General features: G+C 42.2%; 1 long non-coding RNA gene across 9 annotated transcripts in view; it reads right to left on the bottom strand.

The window, feature by feature from the left end:
• The window catches only part of LOC141424136 (uncharacterized), a 179,684-nt gene that overhangs the window by 1,333 nt on the left and 154,173 nt on the right, over positions 1 to 24,178 (bottom strand). For 3 of the 9 annotated variants that reach the window (XR_012449025.1, XR_012449033.1, XR_012449028.1), the window contains 5 exons: positions 19,167 to 19,322; positions 18,865 to 18,970; positions 16,236 to 16,376; positions 13,277 to 13,452; positions 3,128 to 4,865 (listed from right to left, as the gene is read on the bottom strand). This is a non-coding gene — a long non-coding RNA (uncharacterized lncRNA). The other 6 variants (XR_012449031.1, XR_012449027.1, XR_012449029.1 and 3 more) reach the window with 6 other exon arrangements.

A 24,178-nucleotide genomic window follows, 5' to 3' on the forward strand; every position in this document is an offset into this window, starting at 1 on the left:
ATCACCCTTTGATTTCACTAATAAAGCTAGCACTAGTTTTCTGGGAGGTTTGTTCGTTTTGTGGTGCTGGGGACTGAAGTCAGCCCTAATGTACACTAAGAAAAAGTTCTATGCTAGGCATACTCTGACCTGTCTCTGGGAGATTTTTAAGCTCCTCAGTCAAGGTTATGTAGTCAGACTATCAGAGCAGTCGATGTACCTTAGAACACAAGTACAGAATGACCTTCCAGGACGAGACAACCTGCCTGTCTTCACTGGTACTGTTGGGACCCAAGAGAAGGTTTTGAAGGAAAGCATGCAATTTCCTCTCCCCTGAGAATTCTTTCAGAAAGGAGTCACTCAACATTTCTAATGTCTTTGTCTCAATCTGTAAGAATTTGCCTCTCCCACATGGTGTGTAACAGACGTTCATTAAGTGACCCCCTAACTCCAGTATTTTTATTTTGAAATAGTTCAAGCTACAAAAAAAATAAATAAAAGTAATATATATATATATATATATATATATATATATATATATATATATATGAAATGAATCCCTAAAAATTATCTAGAATTACCTAGAAAATCTCTTACTAAAAAATTGTCCCACTTGCCTTCTTTCAATACACCTTTTCTGATTCAGTTGGAAGTAAAATACAAACATCATGACATTTCATCCTTGAGTACTTCATCCTTAAATAATCTCTAAAAATTTCAAACTATCATGATCACTTCCAAGACATTTAACATTGAAAAAATATTACCTAAGAGATAGTTCATTCGAATTTCCCCAGTGGTTCCAATCAATATCCTTTATAGTGTTTTCTTTTTAACATATAATTCACCTACCATAAAATTGCCCTATAATTCCTGATTCTTGTGTATTCACAAGATATTACAAAAATCATCACTAATTCCAAAACATTTTTACAATTCCAGAGGGACAAGATGTCACACATACACCCCAACCCCGGTCCCCTGTCCTGTCCCCCCTCCCCTCCAATCTGCAACTGCTAGTCGACAATTTCTAATCTACTTTCTGGCTCTCTGGAGTTACCTGCTCTGGACGCTTCATCCAAGTGTTCTTTTTGCCTGATTTCCTTCACTTAGTGTTTTAGGGTCCCCTGTTTTAGCATGCATCTCTACTTTATTCCTTGAGTGAATAACATTTCATTGTGTGGATATATCACATCTTGTTTAGTAATTTATCAGCTGATAGACATTTGCATTGTTTATAGTTTTTTTTTTTCAGCTAGGATCCAATCAAGGACTACACACTACATTTAGTTGTCATGTCACTAGTTCCATTTAACTGAGATTCTACATTAATTCTAGAATGTTAATAGAGATCCTACAACATTCTTCTCTTTTTATCTCATACAACAATAAAAACAAATTTTTTGGCAAGGTTTGAGCTCTGGGCTTTGAGCTTGAGAGGTGAGCTACCATTTGAGTCATGCCCCTAATCCTACAACAGTAAAATTTTTGAAGAATATAAGTTGATTGTTTTGGAGATGTCCTAATAAACTTGTCTGTTTCCTATTATTTGACGAAGGTGAGACAGTCTGACAGTAACACTCCATAGGTGAGGATGTGTACCTCCCCTTGGCTTGTCTCATAAACAGTGAGGCTAGAATGTCTAATGGGAAATGTCTTTCCCATTAGAAAGACATATGGAACTGAAGAAGCAGCTGAATAAGCCCTCTAGCTTCACTTGCTTTTATCACTAATTTTAGGGGCCACAAAACTAAAAGCAATATATTCCTCAAGCTGTGTTGTAGATAACACTCTCACTTTCCGGTCATTGATGGCAAGGTTTGCCTAAGTTGCTTTCAGGAATTTGGTAGCTCAAGCCAGTTGAAACCACCAACCCTTCATTTGGGTGACCTTCTGCCTTCAAAGCACACTAATGCTGCCATTTTCTGAACCTGTGTCCTATGAAGAATCACAAAGTTTGATTATACACACATAGGCTACCACTTATCCTGTTTCTTTAGCCCATAAATACCTTTACACCCCATCCTGGGGAAGAGACTGGAGCCTTGTGTCTCTCATCTCCTCATATCTGGCCTCCTTGTTAATAAACTTCCTCTTTGGCAGTGACTGACATACTGCATGGTGGGCAAAGTGGCACACACTGTTCTCTGTGTATCATAAGAGAAGTAATATTAATCCACGTAATCCTTGTATGAATACCTTATTTTCTAATATACTTTAGCCAATTTTTTTTGTGTGTGTGTGGTTCTGTGGCTTGAACTCAAAACCTTCACCTTGAGCTACTCCACCAGCCTATTTTTTCTTTTGTGAAAGGTCTTTCGAGATAGGGTCTTGTGATCTCTTTGCCCAGGCTGGCTTCGAACTGTGATCCTCCTGATCTCTGCCTCCTGAATAGCCAGGATTACAGGCTTGAGCCACCAGGACCCAGCTAATAAATATTTATTTATTTATTTATTTTTACTCTTTTTTTTTTTTGGTGGTGCTAGGATTGAACCCAGGGTCTCACACATGCTAGGCAAAAAGTCTACCACTGAACTACACCCTTAGACCCTAACTGATGGTTTGGGTATCCAATAACGATCACTGTCTGAATCCACTATAGTCAGGTGACTCTTAACAACACATTCTGAGCAATGCATGTTGGGGGGCAGTTCCTCACTGTGTAAAGATAATAGGGTACTTACACAAACTAAGATGGCTATAATGTCTCTAGGTCTCACACACACATACACACATGTATGTATATATACATATACTTTTTTTTTTTTTTTTGAGACAAGGTCTGTCTAGGTAGCCCAGGCTGGCTTTAAACTCATGATTCTCCTACCTCAGCCTCCCAAGTGCTGGGATTATAGATGTGAACTACCACACCTGGCCCCATCTCATCTGTTTAATCACTGACTCAAAAGATTTTTTTTAAGGCCTGGCACAGTGGCTCACATCTATAATCCTAGCTATTTGGGAGGCAGAGATTGGGAGGATTATGGTTTCAGGGCAGTCCAGGCAAAAAATTCTCAAGACGCCATCTCAATCAATAAGCTAGGCGTGGTGATGCAAACCTGTTATCCCAGCTATGTGGGAGGCTGTAAGTAGGAGGAACATGATCTGAAGTCAGCCTCAGGCAAAAACATGAGATGAGACCTGAAAAATAACGAAAGCAAAAAAGGGCTGGGTATAGCTCAAATGTGAGGCCCTGCATTTAAATCCTAGCACCGCCAGAAACAAAAGAAAAAGAAAAAGAAAAAAAGTTTTAAACTCAAATGTGCTCCAACCAACATCATTATCATTTTTCTTCTGACATGGAAAATACCCCCCCATTCTGGAAAATGGGGTCCACTCTGAGCTAGCTCATCTATCTTTTCATCCTGTCCCCATCATTAGTCTTCAAGCACGGCTTTGCTTTGTAACTCTAGGTAAGGAAAAACCCAAGTCCAAAGTGCTTCTCCTACTCTTGCACAGTCACTCAACACTTCACTTCTGACACAAGATGTGTGTATGGGGGGGGCGGGGTGGGGAGAGGGAGGGGGAGTCCCACATACCAAAAAATTCTCCAGGGTATACCAGCTCTAATTCAGTTCAATTTTGACAACAGTTCCTGGAAGTAGCATTGGATCCTGCAGGCTATGGGCTCAGCTAGTCAGATTGCCTATATTTCAAGATGTCAGTCACAGCCCCAGGTTGTGACCTATGTGTTCCTGGCTGACTAGCTATAAACTGAGGTTCCTACAGACACCCTCCTTGGGCTTGATTAATTTACTCAAGCAGCAAACAGAACTCCAAGAAATACATTACTTATGTTGACCCATTTATTATGAATATTCGTGCGAGGGACACAGCCAGATGAAGAGCAAGCAAGGTTGGGAAGTGCCTGTACAGCAGCTTCTGTGCCTGTGGGGTTGGGATGCACCATCCCCATGCCACGTGAATTCCTGTTCCTGAAAGCTGCCCAAAGCCAGCCCTTTCGGTTATTAATGGTGGCTTCATTAAAGGCATGATTAATTAAATTAGTGGCCACTGGCGATCAATTCAACCTGCAGCCTCTGTCACTTCCCCAAAGCTGGCGGGTGAAACTAAAAGTTCTGACCCTCTAATCATGTTGCCATCGGTTCCCCGGAAAACCGGTCCCAACTTTGTGGTTATCTAGGGACTTTCCAAAAATCACCTCATTAACAAAAACTCATTAGTTCTTTCTGCCCCTACAGTACCTGGTATGTGGCCCAGGAATCTCATTTTTAACTCCAAGTGACCTGGGAGGCCATTCGAGGAAAACCACATGCAGTTGATACAAGGGTGATGAGATACAAGATGAATCCATGCTTAGTAACCACTTTGATCTTTTTAAGCACATTCTTATTCTTAGCATATGTACATACATATATATATATTGTTTTTTCTTGAGTTGAGGCTTGAACCCAGAGCCTTGTGCATAAGCTCAGTTCTTCCACTGAGCTACATCCCCAGCCTTCTCTCTCTCTCATTTTGTTTTCTTGAAACATGGTCTCACTATGTCACTCTGGATGGTTCCAAACTCCCACCCTCCCAAGTACTGTGATTACAGGTGTGCCCCATCATGTCTGGTTCTCCCTCATCTTCTTTCCCGTTGTTAATTCCTGTTCATCCTTAGTTTCAGCTCAAAGGTTCCATCAACAGGCTTGCTTTCCCTGACACTGTGCACACAGCCAGCCCCTCCTGTTACCTGCTCTCATCACATCCTGTGATTCTTCAGAGCACGCAGCAAGCTGACAATTATGCAACTTCGTTTGTAATTAGATGCTTCATGCTGGCCTCCCCTGGTGGAATGGAGCACCCGAGGGTAGAAGCCAGGGCTTTTCCAACATGCCTCGTGCCAACACAGTATCTGTGCATAGTGGGTAATTACGAAATATCTGTTGAACAAATGCACAAATGAGAGAATTCAAAGAAATGCTGACTTTATTACTAAACAAAGAACAGAATGCAGTATTCATAAATAATGAATACAGAATCAAGTTCATTACCAACCTGAGTAATTGGATACCCCACTTCCTGTTCTCATCATTTTTCCTAGGGTCCTTGGAAAGATAGTTTGCATAGAGGAAATTGCACTTTTAATGACAAATTTGGGGACAATCTGCTCAGAAGAGGCAGGAATTCACAATGAAATTATGCCTTGCTCAGGCCTCTCCTCCCACTTCCTGGCCTCCTGGCTTCAGCTGTCATCTCACACTGAAGCAGCAGCCTCCTTTCCTTGCTGCCTCCTGCCAAGTTCATCAAACCAGCATGGAGCAGGAGAGGTCTGGCTGGGAAGGCAGGGTGCTTCCCTTGGGCCATCATTAATGGTGTGTGTTCTGAGTTACATGCATTTTCACACATGCATTTCTGTACATCCTAACTGGAACCCTTAAAAGCCCTTTACAATTTAACTGCAGGCCAAAAAAGCATTGGATTTCACAACCAGAATTTATGTTCTTGTGTTTATGGCAAGGTGGGAGGCAGGGTTGTTTTGTTTTCAATATTTGTTCCTCTAAATTAGCTGCTGACTCTGTCCGGAAAACTGAGAGAATTCATGTGAAGGAGTGAGAACAGAACCTCTACAAAGGTTTCCATAACTTTACGGTGACCCTGAACTTGAGGCAGCAGCATAGCTGTGGGTCCCTGAGAACTGGGTTGAGACAAGTTATCCCTTCAGGGTTTAGACAACTGTCCCCAGCACACTAAAGGAAAGAAGGACAAAGACATCGAGAATTTTCAGTGGTTCAATACTGGGTTTCAACAGTGGAAAAAAAAAAAATTCAACCCTTTAATTTCAGCTAGATAAAAGAGCACCTGCAAACCCATGCATCTCAGAGATCACTAAGAGAAGTGCACATAATGCCTTTTACAAATCTAGTCAATCTTACTTTCTCGGGAGAGTCTGTTTGGGTTTGGCATTACTCAGAACTGAGGAGGGACAGTGCCAGTGGTGACCTGGCACCAGCGATGGGTCATCAGCCCATACATAAAGTCTTTTGCTGGAAGCAGGAGGGGAACATGGCTCCCTGGCTCAACGCCCTGCTCCACCACTTAAGAGCTGAGAGCTGGAGGACCTGGTGTTTCTGTTCAGGGCCTCTATTCGCTCAACTATATGAGGGGATAAAAATGCACTGTGGGAATAATAGTAGACACGTCACATAATTATCCTAGAGATTTGGAATGAGTGAGACATTCTTTCTTCTAATAACAGTGATCGTAATAAAAACATAACGGTGGTAGCAACCATAAACATTTAATAAACATTTACTATATGTCAAGAACTAGGCTAAGCATTTAATACTCAAAATAACCTTCTAAGGGTGGTACTATTAATGCCTTTGTTTTATAAATGAGGAAACTGAGGCTCAAATAAATAAAATAAACTGCTCAGTGTCACAAGTGAATAAAATGGTGAGCTCACGATTTGGATCTAGCCGGTGTAGCTCTGGCAGCCCACGTTCCTAATACCTACTGCTCTTTTAAGGAGGCTCTCAGTCATTTGGGGGTGAGGGTGGGGAATAGGGAGAAGGAAGGCATGGGGAGCAAATCAATAAACACACTGTGACTATAAGGTTATAATGCAGAGTACACTGTGAACAGGAACTGAAAGGGCAAGCCATCATCCACTGAGGCTAGGGAGGGGACACCCAGCTGGGCTTTGAGACATCAGCAGGACCTCACTAGGCATTCCATGTCTAGGACAGGCATGGAAGGAGAGAGAAAGAATCAGAGTGGACAGGAAGTCCAGCATGCAAAAAGGCAAGGATGAGGAGAAATACCATGGCGTGTCACACGAGCAACAAGTTCCAAGGACAGAGTTGGAACGTGCAGTTCACAGGACAGGTGCACAGAGGAAGGGGAAAGTTGGTGAGGTCTGGATATCCTTGAAGCCAGGAGCCATGTTAAGGGAGATGCACTTTATCCACTGAGGGGGTGCGGGAGGGTCACACAAGGAGCTGGACATACGGAGGAGATGGGAAAATGAGAGAACCAACCCAAGTGTGGCAGATAGACTGAAGAAGGATGAGACCTGAGGCAGGGGGATAGTGGGAAGCTGTTGGGACAAGCTAGACAAGAGAGGAAGGGACCAGAATGGAAAGATCAGCAGAGAACGAAGAGGAAGACCCTAATTTGGACATTTACAAAGCACCAGTTAAGGAGGATACTAGCTTTGACAAGCCCCACTGAGGAGTCCGGGCTGGGTTACATACACACTATCTCACTTATCCCTTTGAGGTGGGTACCACTGTCACAGCAATTTCAGCGAGTAGAAACACAGGCTCTCAAAGGTGGAGGAGCTCCGTCAAGGCCCGTGATGAGTGGGAAGCAGAAGCAGGACTGGAATCCAAGCTTGTCTCACTGCAAAGCAAGCTTCCTTCTACTCTTGAGGTGGGAAGAAAGAAAGAGGGAGGCAGTTGCTGAACGTGAGGCTCAGGTTTCTGGTTCAGGAGACCAGAGGGATGGAAGGGCAACAAACTGAGATATATATGAGCAGTTGCATAGGGAAAAATGAAATGCTCTGAACTTGACATCCTGCTGGTGCCATCCAGTAGACAACTGCAAATGTGTAAGGAAACAGGCTGGGAACATAGAATAATCCTTCCATTGGAAGCCATGGGGAGAGATGAAATCAGAGAGTGAGTGTGAAGAGAGTAGGGCCTGGAACTCCAGGGGCTACTGTAATAGTCAGGGACTCCTGACTATTAAGGAAGATTCTAGGAACAGAGGCCAGAGAAAAAGACTGAGAAGGAATAGGCACCTGAGAGAGCCTGTGGAAAAAGGTCACAGGTTTCAAGAAAAGCAAAGTCATCAACAGAGTCTAATTCAGCACAGAAGACAAGAAAGAAAAGAATGAAATGTTCCCTGAACTTAGCGATTAGGACGTCACCAGTGACCAAGGGGAGCTCCCTGAACTTTACCCTTCCACAAAGGTCATCTTAGGAAAGGCAGTATGGCAGCTGGAGGAAATGAAAGGGCTCAAGAGACTTCTGCTGGTTTGCTGTAATATGTGAGGCACAAACATGTTTATAGGTGGAGGGGAGGAAGCCAACAGAGAGGGAGCGGCCAAATCAAGAGAGACCAGACACTCCTGGGAGGGAAATAAATGATAACACTAGGATTGGCTACTGACACATATTAAACAGTTGTAACTAATGAAGACAGTATGATGTTTTATTGCCATATGGGAACTGCCAAGCAGATGAAAAGAACAGGGACAAAACCCAAGACAGACTGTGTGTATGCATATGTAAGAATTTAATAAATGAAAGAGAATGTTATTTCAAATTGGTGATGGTGATAGAAGGACAACTTATTTAATTATATCTGTCAAATTATTTACAGAAAAACTTAGATTCTTACTTTTTTCTTTTTTGCTGAGCTAGGGAGGGAACCCAGGGCCTCACACCTGCTAGGCAAGTGCTACAACCTCACAGAGCTGTACATCCTCAGCCCTAGATTCTCGATTCTTGTAACATACCAAGACAAATTCTAGAAGGATTAAAGGTTTAAGCATACATGAAGCTCTCAGGGAAACTATCTGGAAACAGCTGTACAGTCTTGGGTGGGGAGAGTTTCCCTAAATGTCTGGGTATGTCCTGGAGTCTGACTTGGGATTCAGAGTTTGGCTCTGCGTGGAAAATGAGTTGCTTATACAGCTGGTGTGGAAGAAGGGGCAAGAGCAGACTGCATCTGGGGACTTGGTTGTCTAGAGATAAAAAGGCCTTCAGAGAGTTGCTGCAGACATGTCATTTGGAGGGATGAGGTAGGCAGGAGTGAAAAGACAGGAGTTGATGGAAATGGACAGGGCATCAGTGAGGAGTCAAATCCTGCGGCCTTGTAAAGATTCAAGAACACACAGCAGCAGAAGTCAGAGCACCTCACCTGCTAGACACTTCTTTCTGTATGAAGCTGGTTCTGAAAATACTAAGTCATTAAGAAGTCATTCAGAGGAGCCAGGCATGGCAGTGTAGACCCAGTACTCCAGAGGCTGAAGCAGGAGGACCGTGAGTTTGAGGCCAGCCTGAGCTATGTAGTAAGACTCTGTCAAAAAACTAAAAATCAAACCAAAACAAAATAATAAAACAAAGAAATGATTCAGAAGGAGGATTCTGACAAAATAGCGGTAGCGGCATGCTCTTTGAATTTCCCTGAATCCCCACATAAAAAACAGACAACAAAACCCAAAAAGCATGGAAGACATTTATGGCAAAAGTAGGCATTATGGATTAAATATGGTAACAACTCCTTTGCAGTTCCTCCCATCAAGAACTGGAATCTACCTTTCTTCTTTTATTTTGGTTGTAGTACTGGGGTTTGGACTCAGGGCCTGATGCTTGCTAGGCAGGTGCACTACCACTTGAGCAATGAGCCAGCCGTGGAATCTATCTCTCCACCCATTATTATCAGAACTGGCCTTTGCCTCGCTTTCAACAACGGCATATATGATGGAAGTGACATCACGTGACTCTGGAGTCCTTGGCATTGAAGGCTCGGTGACCAACGGGGCTTGCCTTTGTAAGGAAGACTTATTTCTCCAAGTTCCTATTTTTTTAGAAGCTACATTTTGGTGAGGACAGGAAACTGACACATTGTTTTTTAAACTTGACAAAAAAAGAGGAAAACATTTATCTAGTCTTTTCCTTTTTAAACAAATTATTCTCCCTCTCTTATATGAATCATGCCATTATGGAAGCAAATAAATGAGGGAAAGCCCTTTTTTATGATAAAAAATTCTAGTGAATAAATGAAAAAATGGAAGACATGAGAATAGTGCCAATCTAGAACCATCAATAAATAAAAATCTAAGCTGTGTGCATCAATAGCTACTAACATGACAGAGAAAAAGACAAGCAGACATGGCCTGCCTCCTGATGAAGGAGTACAGTACAGCTTCCACTCCTGCCAAGGATTCAGGCATAAGTCTGACCAGGCCTCTGACTCAGTTGCAGGAAACCAGGGACAGGTGACCAAGCTGCAGTGCACCACGAGACTGCACTCAACCAAATCTGTCAGTGGGTTCAAGCACCTAGTTTCTCAACAGACGAACTGTTAAGGAAAAGAAAAGAATGGCAGGAAATCTGTAGAGTCTTAAAATATTATTTTCAAAATGGGAAAGGCTAAGCTACAGTATTTGGGATACACACATAAGTGATAAGCCCATTTTTAAAAATATGAGAACATAATCAGTATAAAGTCGGGTGGGGGTCTTTGCGGGGCCATAGGGTATGTGAGTGCACAGAGCACAGTGGCGCCTCATTTTGTTCATTGACCTGGATGCTGACTTTGTTGGAATGATTCATTAACCTATATACTGTATTTGTTCTGTCTCTGTTTTTTGTTTGTTTATAGTAAGATGGCTTCGAAAAAGAAATAATTCAGAAAAGCAGGAAGTGAGCGTGAAACAGTTTTAGTTCAAGAGGTCTCTTCTTCCATCTTTATGGCTGGGTAGATTGAAAGGGAAGATGGCTGTCACTAAAGGAACCAACAGGATGCTTCTCTAGAGAGATTCTGCATAATGGCTAATTTTGGGGGCAACTGAGAAAGTAAGGAAGGGCATGGCAGAGAAACAGATTTGCATAGAAAAAGACTGGAAAGGAAACACAGGTGTTAGCAGTGGCGTACTCTGAAAGAAAGAATTATGGGTGTACTTCTATTAACTAATATTCCTTATCTTTCTAATTGTTCAACAATGAGCATAGATTAATTTTGTTAAAAACAAAAATTAGTGAAGTTAAATGAATTCTTTTCATTTTTAACAGTCCGCTAAGTGTTTTTCTAAGTCAGGGTCTTTCAGGAACTAGGCCTGGAGGATATTCCCCAGAGCAGCCCTGGATCCCCAGCCTCCAACCTCTGTACCCTAGCCATTTAAGGTCCCTGACTCACATATACCCCTGCTCACCCACCGGAAAATGTTTAGGTTATCACTCAGCCTTGTGCTCCTGTCTTTCAGGGAGAGAATACATGGGAAGGCTAATATGAGTATTCCTGTGTATCTGATAGCAACATTTTTGCTGTAAATTAATAAAATTTGAAGTACCTGTAGGGGAGAAAACAATACCATTCACAATACCTTCGAAAGATTAAAATATCTAGTAACAAATTTAACAAAGGTGACTGACCTATACAATGAAAATTATGTCACTAAAGAAAGAAATCAATGAAGGCATCAGAAGATGGAAGAATGTCCCATGTTCATGGATCTGCAGAATCAAAATTGTGAAAATGGCCATACTACCAAAAAAATCTGTATGTTCAATGCAATTCCTATCAAAATTCCAATGACATTTTTCACTAAGATAGAAAAGCCAATCTTAAACTACATATGGAAGCACAAAAGACCTCGATTAGCCAAAGCAATCCTGAGCAAAAAGAGCAATGCTGGAGGTGTCACAATACCTGATTTCAAACTCTAATACAGAGCCATAGTTATGAAAAACAGGATGGTACTACACAAAAACAGATATGAAGACCAATGGAACAGAACAGAAAACAGACAGAAACCCACGCAACTACAGCAGTCTGATTTTTGACAAAGGAACCTAAAGTATTCATTGGAGAAAAAGATAGCCTCGTCAACAAATGGTGTGGGGAAAACTGGATTTCCACTTGCAGAAGACTGAAACTAAATCCTAATTTCTCACCTTGTACAGCATCAATTCAAAGTGGATTAAAGGTCTTCATGTAAGATCTGAAAGAGTGAAAATAACCCAGGAAAAAAGAGGGATCACACTGGACCACACAATCATAGGTAATAACTTTATGAATGGAACTCCAATAACTCAGCAATTAAAAGAAAGTATTGACAAATGGGACTGCATGAAACTAAAAAGCTTCTGCCCAGCAAAGGGACAGTCTACAGAATGGGAGAAAATCTTTGCCAGTTATACATATGACAAGGGATTAATAACCAGAATATACAGGGAGCTCAAAAAACTAAACTCTCAAAGAATCACCAACCCACTGAATAAATGGGCAACAGAACAGATAATTCTTAAAAGAAGTCCAAATGGCCAATAAACACATGAAGAAATGCTCACCATCCTTGGCCATAAAGGAAATGCAAATCCAGACCACATTGAGATTCCACCTCACCACAGTCAAAATGCTACCATTAACACAAACATCACCAACTGCTGGCAAGGATGCGGGGGAAAAAGGAACACTTATCCAGTGTTGGTGGAATGTAAATGAGTGCAACTGTCTGGAAGACATTATGAAGGTCCCTCAAAAATACTAAAAATAGAACTGCCATATAATCCAGTGATACCATCCCTGGACATATACCTGAAGGAATGTGTTCCAGGATACAATACAGCCATTTGCACGCCCATGTTTACTGCAGCACTATTCGCAATAGCCAAGCTTTGGAAACAGTACAGATGCCCCACAACCGAGGACTGGATTAAGAAAATGTGGTATTTACACACAGTCAAGTTTTATTCAGCCATAAAGAGAAAGAAATTATGTTGTTTGCAGGTAAGTGGATGGAACTGATAAACATCATGTTAAGCAAAGTGAGCCAGGCTCAAAAAACCAAAGGTCACGTATTTTCCCACATATGTGGAAGCTAGATCTATAAGTTAAATGTATATAGAGAAACATATGTGATCATATACACACACACACATACACACACATACACACATACATACATACATATATAGTAAAAGAGAGAACAAGACTGTATTAGTGAGTCTGTCTCAGGGGACAATGGGAGTTGAGAGAGGGAAAGAAAATGTTAGAGAATGAAAAGCATCGAAACAACCCATCCGTATATGAATGTAATATAATGCACTGCACCATAAGATGTTGAAAATTAGGAGAACTTGGTGATAGAGAAAGAGTAAGTAATGGGGGGGGGGCACGTTCATTTGATTAAAGCATGATATTTATACAGACCTGAAGAACCAAGGTGAAACCCCCTTGGACTATCAATATACATTTTTTTAAAAATGAAGGGCAGAGGGAAAAATGGGTCTTTTCCGGGGGTGGGGGCAGTAGGAGGGGGGTAGGCACAAAGAAAAGGGGAATGAGGGTGAATATGGTGGCTGTATTTTGTATTCGTATATGAAAATAGAAGAGTGAAACCTGTCAAAATTGTTCTAAGAAGCAGGGAGAGGGATGATGGAGGGGTAAATCTAACCAAGATAAACTGTAAGTATATATGTAACTATCACAAGGTATCACGCTGAACAACTATTACATGCTAATAAAATAAATTTAAAAAACATGAAGTACCTGGGGAGGGACTGGCTTACATTTACTTTCTTGGAAATCTCTGAGAGGGATGAATGATAAGACTTACATTTTACAGCTCACAGCTCTTGGCCTCTTTTTCCTCTGGACATGAGGGCAACTGTCTCCTAAGGCAGAGGAAGGCTGGGCAGCTGTGGTAGGGCAGTGAGGGAGCTTGCCTTGCCCTCCAGATCTTGTGTCCCCTCTGACTGGCTACCAGGCCACAGAAGAAAGACACCAATGCACCTGCAGCGCAACAATAAAAATGAAAAGTTACCTAAGCTTAATTCATTACTAAGGAAAAAAATTCAGCCTCCATATCTACTCCAGGCTTACTCACTGACTCAACCAGGGCAACTTCTGGTCCTGCATGCTCCTGTCATGGTAAGAACCCTGCACAGGGAGACCATTTTTATCTTTTATGCAACATTTTCACTGTACCCTTTTCTACGATGAGGTATGTTTAGCTAATACTACTGTGTTATAATTGCACAGTACATGCAGTAGAGATTTGTAGCCTAGGAACATAGGCTAGCACACTGCCCAGGTGTGCAGTAGGTCATCTAGGATTGTGTAAGTGCACTCTGAAATCACACATCAGTGCATTTCTCAGAAGGCATCCCCGCAGTTAAGTGGGACACATCTATACATCCACACAACACCAAGCTTCCTCTCTCCCACATGAATTTACTATTGGCTACTCAGATAAGGAATCAGAAAAGCTGAGCTGGAATCCTGACCCACCCCTTACAAGCCAAGTAGCATTAGTGACAATTCCTAACTTCTTAGTATCTCTGTCTTTCCCTCTGTGAAATGGGGACAGCAGAAGTAGCCATGGCACAGGCAATGGTGAGGATTAAAGAAGATAAAATACATGATGTGCGTGAGTCACAATGACACCAGCAGAACGTCGTTTTACCATTGGTGATGACGCTATCATTCTCATCCACATCTAGATGGGCTCACAATAGATGGTGCAGAACTCCTGTTCACTGTTCTGAATTTTTACTTATTTTTGTGTTCTGGGTTGAACCCACGGCCTCACACATGCTAGCAAGTGCCCCACCACTGAGGCACACCCCCAGCCCACAGATTCACTCTTAATTCATCCTTAATTCCTACTGAGCACTGACCATGTTTCAGTTACTGTTTGTTTGTTTATTTACTTACTTACTGGGTTTCATAAATTACAAAGTATATCACTTTTTACTACATATTCCTTTAGATAACTTTTAAGTCTTTTTCTCTTTCATCTATTTCAGGAGCCTCAGTAAAACATATACTAGACCTTTTAATTGTTCACAGGTCTATGAAACTCAGCTCATTTTTAAAAAATTGTTTTCCTCTATTCCTCAGCTTAGATGATTTATATAGATCAAGCTCAAGTTTTTGGAATCTTTCTTCAGATGCCTCTAATTTTCTGTTACATTCATCCAGTGAGTTTTTCAGGGACTGCATTTTTTATTTCCAGACTGTTCACTTGGTTCTTTTGATAGTTTCTCTTTCTCTGCTGAGGGTTCCATGCGTTCATTCATTGTGAGTTTGTTTTCCTTTACATTCTTGACCATCGTCCTAACTTTGCTTCTGAATCCTTGTCTAATAAATCCAACACATGAGTCATGTACCAAAGAGTGCCTGGGCTTATAGTTTTCTTTGTCCTTACTCTACTTGGGAATGGCCAGACATCATCAATCATTAAATGGATGACCTTTGCTAAGTATGAGCCACGATTCCTTTAGCTATCTTTTCTAGTCCTTTCTCTCTACTTCTTTATGCCATTTAGTAAGTTGGACGTGCGCCCTGGAGAGTGAGAGTGAAATGCACAGCCTTGGACTCTAACGTTTCTCCAGGCAGTGTTTATTATTATCGTATTATTTTAGCAGTTTGATTTAACTGCCTATAAATTCCATGTGCTACTCCCTTGTTGCCCGCTGCTGATAGCTCTGCTGAGCCTGGAAACCTCGCTCTGGGCTGCATGGATCTCAGCCTTAATTTGGGACAGAGTTATCCTGAGGAGCTTTGAAACCCCCTGCTTGCTCAGTCCCATTTTTCAAATGTCAGCACATTCCCAAGTGTGTCTCCCCTTGCCCAGTCCTTCTAGACAGCTATTCACCTCTTCTTTCCCCAGTGTTTACAGTTGTTACCTGGGTGAAGGTTGGTGTCAGGGATTTGGTGTGACTTTATTGGAAATGGTCCATTAGCAATTTTTAAGAGGAGGAATGATGAGAACTGATGTGCTTTGAAAAGAGATTATTTTGGGTGCTAAGTAGGGGAACAAATTTTACCAGGAATCAATGTTGTGAGGAAACCAACTATGATGGCCCAGGCTTGTACAGGGGTAAGGGTAGACAAAATGGAGGGAAGTGGGCAAGGAACACAGATTCAAGTGTGAACATAAAGACAACAGGATTTGCTAATGGATTGTTTAGTTGAAGCCAACCAAACTGGCTCATGCCTGTAATCCCAACTACTCTGGAGGTTGAAGTCCAGAAGATTGCAGTTCAAGCCTAGCCCAGGCAAAAATGTTAGTGTGACTCCATATCAATCAATAAGCCTGGTGTGGAGGTTTACACCTATAGTCCCAGCTATACAAAAGGCATAGGTAGGAAGACTTTTTTACCCCAGGCTGTTTGGGGTAAAAAGTGAGACTCTACCTGGAAAGTAACTAAAGCAGAAAAAAAAAAAAAACCAAAAAAAAAAACCACTTAGATGAGAAAAGGGAAGACAAAAAAGAAAGGTGGTATCAGAAACAAACTCTTGGATTTGCCACAATTCAGAGGTTGAACAGAGGAAAGAGGGCCAGCAAAAGAAAAGGCCAAGAGACATCCAGTAAGCAAGGAAGAAAAATTATAGAGCAAAAAAATACTTCAAAAAGAAATGATGACTGAGTGCTGCTATGAGTTTGAGGAAAATAGAGAAGAGCCCACAGATGGGCAGTGTGGGGCGTCCGAGAGGGAGGGTCTGAGGCCACCCAGAGTGGGTTGAAGGGAAGCTAATTGGGGTGGGGGGATTCACAGTGGTGATCAAACCTTAAAAACATACTGCAAATGGGGAAAGAAATGAGGTGTTGGCTGAGGGAGGCACACGAGTCAGGAAAGCTGTCCTGTGCACACAGCTGGATCCACTGGAGCCTGCTGATTCTTGGCTCCTCTTTTCTTCCTCTGATGTCCCTACAGAGGAGGGGAGGATATTTTTACTATCTCTGATACAGATAAGGACTGGTTAACTATGCAGTTATCAATGGGAACAAAATTCTATCGTTATCTGACTATAAACATGCACCTTGTGATCATTGATTTCAATGAGTCTACATTTAACATCCAGTGTCAAAATTTAACCCTTTATATAGATATAGCAAGAGTCTCATAGAATGAGGTATTTTCTCCAGGCGATGATCAGTGGATCCTTTTAACAATTAATTATACAGCACTTTCCTTTAATATAATACTATTTAGTAATAAGAATACAGAAGTTGGCATCACTCATACTTAGATTCAAGTCAGTTTTGCTTCTTCCTAAGGCTGCATCTATTTTAAAGACAGGCTGGGCACTGCTGGCTCACACCTGTAATCCTAGTTACCCAGGAGGCAGAGATCAGGAGGATCATGGTTCAAAGCCAGCCCAGGCAAATAGTTCACAGGAGCCTATCTCAAAAAAAACCCTATCACAAAAAATTGGGCTGGTGGAGTGGCTCAAGGTGTAGGCCCTGAGTTTAAGCCCCAGAAACACAAAAATAAGTAAATAAAATAATATGACGGCTGGGGGTGTAGCTTGTGGTAGAGCACTTGCCTAGCATGCTCAAAGCCCTGGGCGGGATCCCTAGCACTCTCCCCGCCAAAAAAAGATAATAAACACAAATCACAGCCAATACACATAATAAATACAGATCGTAGCCAAATATTTGTGTGTCTTTTGGGCTTCACTGACATCATGAATACATCTGGCTTTCCATTCTCAAACTCAAGGATTGCCCTGTACATCTAATTGTAGGTAAAACATGCTGCAGCCACTTTAAGATCCACCTCAGCATCGGAAACTGTGAGCACAGGTGACCCAAGCTGGCCTCAGTATCTGTCACTGATGTGAAGAGAGTCCACACCTTCAGGGTTTCCGGCCACCAGGGATCACTAAATTGCATAAGCAGGTGTCCGTGCAAAGTCCAGGAGGTTAATACTGACCGACTCTATTTTATCTGAGGCCAGAGAGCTGGACTCAGTGTTTTCAATACCAGGCAAACACACAGCCCAGCATTTCCCAAGAGAGACCAGAGAGATAAGACAGAGAGTAGCACAGCTGTTAGAAAGGTGACTCTTTCTGGGGATTTTCTGCTGGTTTCCCAACAACTGCTTTTATCTGTACACATAAGTCATTCTTTGCCCCTCCACCTTCCTTATGTCAGCTGCTAGGACTCTAAGCAAAGACAAAAATTAGAAATTTAATTTTTCTCTGAAAGCTATGAAAAGATAGGACAAATTTCCTATCAGTGGAAAAGCTCAGTGAGTGCTGGGGTGTAGCTCAGTGGTAGAGCACTCGCCTGGCCTATGCGAGGCCCTGAGCTCCACCTCCAGCACCCAAAAAAAGTAAAGGGAAAGATCAGATTCTGATCTGATCTAAAGTCAAAAGAAAATGCTCTGAGAATGATAACGTATATTTTCTAGAAATTATATGGAGAAGCAGTTATGCAAAGACCAGACTTCCCATTGTTCCCATTTTGGGGTCTGGAATTTGCCCGAAGATAAAGCAACAAGAAGAACAGAGATTTCCTAATGATTTGCACAGATTTGGTATGCTGTCCTGAGGGCCAGAGCACCACCATATTCGTTGTGAATAGTGTAAGGGGAAACGGCCTCTTTCACAAGCTAAGAAATAAGCAGTGCAGGTAAGGCTTTGAGTTTCCGTGGAGTTCTCCTCCCTGTCCCAGGAAGACTGAGCAACGTTCCTTTTACACCTCTTTAGTCTTGGAAATGAGCAGATAAGCCTCTGTGAGGACCAGCACCTCACCCACACCACCCTCCACACACACACATGCAAGTATGAAAAACTCACTCTTCCTGCTTCTAAAACATAAAAGGCTGCCGGCCCCTCGGTGCCAAGGAGTCTAGGTATGGCAAGAAAGGGCTTAGATCAAGGGCCTCCCAGCCTCCCCTGGGAAGTGCCTGCTGACTGCAGCCAGGGAAAACACCTCCCAGGGCTGTGCTCATGGGTAAACTACTATTATTTACATTGTCTTCCAAATTGTAAGATTCCTTTCAGGTCTCCAGTCAGGGTGAATAGCATAGATTTTGTACGAAGTAGCAAAATTGCACAGAGGTGCTAATATGGTTAACTATGCAAACTGAGCGGAAAACTGGTATGCACTACAGTCTCTCGGGTGTCTGGACTTCATTTTTACCCACCTAACAAATATTAGGTGGCTCCCATAGGTGAATTAAGGTGTCCACAACAACCACAGAAGATCGATGGTGGGGATTCTTTCCATTTATATTAAAGGAATGCGTTAATATATAAAGGCAAAAACACATGTAAGTGAAAGACAGTGTGTGTATATTTTAGGCTGTGTCCCCTAGAAGATATAAAGTATGGAAAAGGGACTTTACATCCTATTATTATGGACAGGGTTTCTCAGTGCAATCCAGAGGGCACTTGCATCAAACTCACCAGGTATATTTGTTGAAAACACAGATTCCTGCTAGGGGTGGTGGTGCACCCCTATAATCCCAGCACTTGGGCCCTTTGGAATTGAACAAGTCCATTTCCTTCATCCCTGTTTCCAGATAGACCAACGTTACTGCATAGCCGTTGTTAACGACACATAATAAAGTTGAAATTGTTCAAAATGTGGGGGCCAGGACAGCCAGTCATCCATGGAAAAATAAAAACTCAATTCCCACTCACACCAGACACAAGAGTAATTCTAAATGAGTGAAAATTGTAAATGTGGAAGATCAGTGATCCATTACCTTCAGAAGGTGAATATGTAAATATTGTGGTAGGGAAGGATTTTCTTTCCTTCCTTTCTTTCTTTCTTTCTTTTTTTTTTTAAACACAGGCTTCACATTTGCTAGGCAGGCGCTCTGCTGCTTGAGTCGTGCCTCCAGCCGAGGAAGGATTTCAAGCTATAAAAGGCACAGTGTATAAAGAAACAGTTTATTCATTTGACACCATGAAAATTTTTAAAGTATGATAAAAGACTCAAAATATAAAAGATAAGCAACCAAGTGGGAGAAGATACGAGGGACTCCATACTTCCGGTAATTTAGTATCCACTCTTCCTAAAAAATAAGACTCCTACAAATCAGTGGAAAATAGATAACCTAATATAGATAAGGGAAAGATAGAAACTGGCAAGTCACTGAAAAGAAAAAGTACTATAAAAAAATGAAATGATGCTCATTTTCACCAACAATCTGGCAAAAGTAAACTTTTTAAAAATTAGACATTATGCTTATACTTACCAGATTTGAAAAGCACTGACAATCTGATATTGTTTGTGAGAGTATGAAGAAATGACGGCTCTTCTGTATCACTATTGGTTCTGTTAATTCATTTAATCAGTTTAGAGAACAAGGGCTTTTTTTTTTTTTTCAGTACTGGAGTTTGAACTCAAGGCCTCATGCTTGCTTGGCAGGTGCTCTACCACTTAAGCCACTCTGCCAGATCTTTTTTGTATTGTGTTTTTTCAAGATAGGGTCTCACGAACTATTTGCCTAGGCTGGCTTCAAACCACAGTCTTCCTGATCTCTGCCTCCCAAGTAGCTAGGATTATAGACATGAGCCACCAACACCTGGCTAGAGGACAATTTCTTAATTTTTAATTTAAAAAGGTACATACTTTATGATCCATCAATTCTCCTTATGGATATATAAAGAAGAAAATTTCATATACGTGCACAAGAAAAATGTGTCTAAGGGTGTTCATTTTGGCATTGCTTCTAATTGTAAAAAATTGGAAAAAGACCAAAATATCATTGAGTAGGTGAGGAAACAAACAAATTGTGCTATATTCATTGCTAGCAGTGGCTAAAGTGAAATGGGCTTGCTGAACAGACATGGGTAAATCTGCAAAACATAATGTCAAAAGAAAAGCAGGCTTCAAAACCAATGTGCAGGGCTGGTGGAGTGGCTCAAGTGGCAGAGTGATTGCCTAGCAAGCATGAGGCCCTAAGTTCAAACCCCAGTACTGCCAAAAAAAGAGAGAGAGAAGCACATGTGTAGAATAATGCAATTTAAGTAAATTGTTAAAAACGAAACGTGATTACTGCCATGTATGTAATAGATGTAATAAACAGAATAAAGCATGCATGAAAATGATTTATGGCAACTTTCAGCTAATGGTTTCTTCTGGGGAAAAGGGTGTGATACTTCACGTTTTAAAAAGCTAAAGGTCCGAATTGAATATAACAAAACATGAACACATTTGTTAATCTGAGTGGTGAGTAGATGGATCTCTCTGCTATTATTTGAGTAAATGGAAATATTTCAGAGTTAAAAGAACAAAGTAAAAAGCAAAACGAAGTCAAGAGCAAAGATGTTAGTAGGTTAGATCCATGCACAGTCCTGTGTGCAGGACAGCGCTCCAGGTGACCTTGGGCGGACTCCATTCTCCTCTCTTTCTTGTAGTCCTCACTGATAGCTATACAATGTGCTGGGAATACAGTGTTCTGAGTTAGGAAGGCACTGACTGGTACAGCCTAGGTCTTGTTCCAGCCTCCCTAGTATCTGGATGTCCTTCAGTGCTTCATCCCAGCGAGTCATGATGCTCCAGTGTATAAAACCTGTGCCAGGCTGCTTTCTGGGGGTCTCTTCACTTCAGTGTGAAAGACACACATGCAGGTGAGACTCCATTTGCCCTTGCAGCTTCTCTGAGTCTTGGGGAACCAGCTCTTAATGAATCCTAGGCTTCTGTGGTCCTCAGTGCCTGTCTGTAAGTAATAAACCCTCTTCAGATACTTTACTGTGAGCATGATGTCCTGTCTCACTAGATCCAGACAAGTCGGTATTGTGAACGTACTTTACACTGTGACATATGGAAAGAAGGGGAGGGGCATTTAGTTAATCAGTCTTTAAAAAGGTGGCAAGAAGGTAAGACTTTTGTAAGGACTAACTCCTATTTGCTAAAGCAAAATATGAGAAACTGTATTTACCTATGGACCACAGGCTGGAGATGCTGACAATTATATAGGTGGAGTGTTCTTTGTAACCAAATGTTTTTATGAGATAATGTGATTATACTATTTCTTACTAAATAAATATCATGAAAATAGCATCAAAGAAACCAAAGACACAAGGATATGTAATTAGTGTGAAATACTTTAAAGCTAAGGTATCCTGTGTGATATCCTAATACAACACATTTAGCCAGGTCATACACCATTAAAGACTGGAATCCAAACAAATCCTATCCTGAGACTCAGAGAGCTTAATCTTCAACTTGGCAAAAAATTTCCCTTGAAGTCATAGACTAAAGGAAACTAGGTTATGTATCTCCTTTTATGGAAGTCTTTGGCAAATACAGTATACCCCACATGGTTACCAGACTCCATTAGGTAAGCCCTTGGCCAAAGGTGTCTCCATGCAGATAGTCCATATCACTTAAAACCTGCTTTGCTGGACTAAGGCAGACTTATTTCTTAAGGATTTTCAATCTGCCTTCCACTGGGCAACATTTTAGAAAGCTCACTCTCTTGGTAAGCAGTTATTCACTCAACGAATAGTGAGTACCAACTATAAGCCAGCACTATTCTAGAAGTTGGGATAACAGTGGGGAACAAGAATGACAGACTAAATCAGATACAGTGGCCTGTAATCTCAGCTCCTTTGGGGGTAGAGATCAAGAGGATCAGAGTTCAAGGTCAGCTGGGGCAAAAAGTTCAAAAGACCCCCATCTCAACTTATGGCTGAGTGAGTTGGTATGTACCTGTCATCCCAACTACCCAAAGAAGCACAAACAGGAGGAATGCAGTCTAGGTCAACCTGAACATAAAGCAAGATCCTATCTCAAAAATAACCAACGCAAAAAGGACTGATAGAGTGGCTCAAATGGTACAGTGCCTGCTTAGCAAGAACAAGGCCCTGAGTTCAACCCTCCAGTTCCGCCCCGTCCCCATGTGTGTATACATACATAAATGTATGACAGACTCACTCTTTCCATGGAACTTACATTCCTGAGGGAGGATGACATAGGAGTAAACAAATCAATGAATCAGGTGACTCCAGATAGTATTAAGTGCCCTAAAGCAACAAAGCAGTGATCAGTAGTGATCCATGGGGGCGGGACCATTTTGGACACTGTGGTGGCAGGGTCTGAAAAAGTGTCATCTGAGTGCAAATCAGAGAAAGAGTCAGCACATGGGCACCTGGGAACAGAGTATCCCAAGTAGAAATAAGGATCACGTCAAAGACCTTGGGAAAGGTAAGAGCTGGGGACACCTGAAGATCAGAAAGCGTGTATGTGTGGTTGGAAAGGACTAAGAGAGGCCGGTGCTGCTGGATGAGCTCAGAGAAGACAGCAGGAACCAGGTGAGGAAGGGCCTTGACCACGGCAGGGTCTGGATGTTACTCAAAGTGCAAAGGAGGGCCACTGGTGTGTCTGCCACAAGGGCACCATAACCCATGATCCAATTACCAGGACCTCGTATTGCAGTGTGCCTCTGGTTTGAGCCCTCCGAAAAAGCCACTTCATCTCTTTCTCCACAGGGCAGAGCCCTAAACACAGAATCATGGTGCCCCGAGATGCAGCCTGAGTGAAAGGAGGCAAAGGAAGGAGGGTCACTGGATGGATGCCAAGGCTCTTGCTTTGGTCCTGTCCCCATGAAGCCTGTGTGGAGGCTGGCTCATTTCTGTGCAGGAAGTGTGGAATCTGACATATTAGTCAAAAAAAAAAAAAGCCTCAACAAAACCCCTGCTTCTTTGAGGTCACTGCATTATTCGAGGCCCCACAACAGGCGGCAAAACTTTCTTCAAAAAAAGAAAGAAAAAAGTAGGTCAGGGCTGTTCTGCCTGGTAGCACACAGAGTGCTGGGCAGACTCCAAAAGCAACTAACTGCCACTTCACTTGGAGGTCTCCACTGAGTGATCCGAGTGATGTCAGTTCTGAGCGCCTCCGAAGCAGTGGGATTTCTGAACCTGACCTCACCCGTGGTTTTCCTGGTAACTTTTTCAAACCATTACTTCCTTCCTGGTGCTTAATTTATCCCACGTTTATTTTCTATACAGTCCATTCCGAAACAGAGCTCTGTGTGAGTTTCCAGGTCACCGTGTCCCATCAGGGCAAACTCAACAGATGTGGCACGCGTTAGAGAATAAAACAGGCCATTACTGCCATGGCCAGGCCCAGGCTGAACTCACTGTGGGTTTCTTGTTCCAGGGCCAGCCGGGGAAGTCAGGGTCTGTAATTTGTACAATCAGTCTTCCTTCTCTGAAGGTCATGCTGTCCGCAGAGCAGGTCCTCCCAACACCCATATTCGAGGTTCTCCTTGCTGACACAGGCAACAAGACAGTGGAGGTCAAAGCGATGTCCACAGATTCTTAAGAAGCTTGTTTTCATTTCTTTTTTTTTCTTCTGAGGGCACCAGCAATTTCCTTCATTTAATTCATTCTGTGGGTCTCCTGACATGATCTACTGTTGTCACAGCAAGGGAGACCAGCAATGCTGCTCTCCGAGGTTAGTGTACCCTGTGGCCCACTGCACAGGCCTTTGGGCTCAGCCCCAATGGCCCTGCCTGCACTGGGCCAGCCAGTGCCACACCCTTCCCCCAGCAGCCTGGGCACCACCACAAGCCCAAGAGCCAACCGAAGTTTCAGGCAAGAGTGATGCCTTCATTCCTCTACCAGATTCCATCAAATAAAAAAGCAAAAATGCTCCCTGGAAAACCAAACCTCAAACCTTTGAACTCTGCTTGGCTAAAGCTAAAATTGATTTTTCATGCTTCTGAAACCATGAGTAGAATTTGATTTCAACTGTGGGCTGATT

The sequence above is a fragment of the Castor canadensis genome, chromosome 6 (assembly GCF_047511655.1).
Source record: "Castor canadensis chromosome 6, mCasCan1.hap1v2, whole genome shotgun sequence".
In the NCBI taxonomy this organism is placed as follows: Eukaryota; Metazoa; Chordata; class Mammalia; order Rodentia; family Castoridae; genus Castor; species Castor canadensis.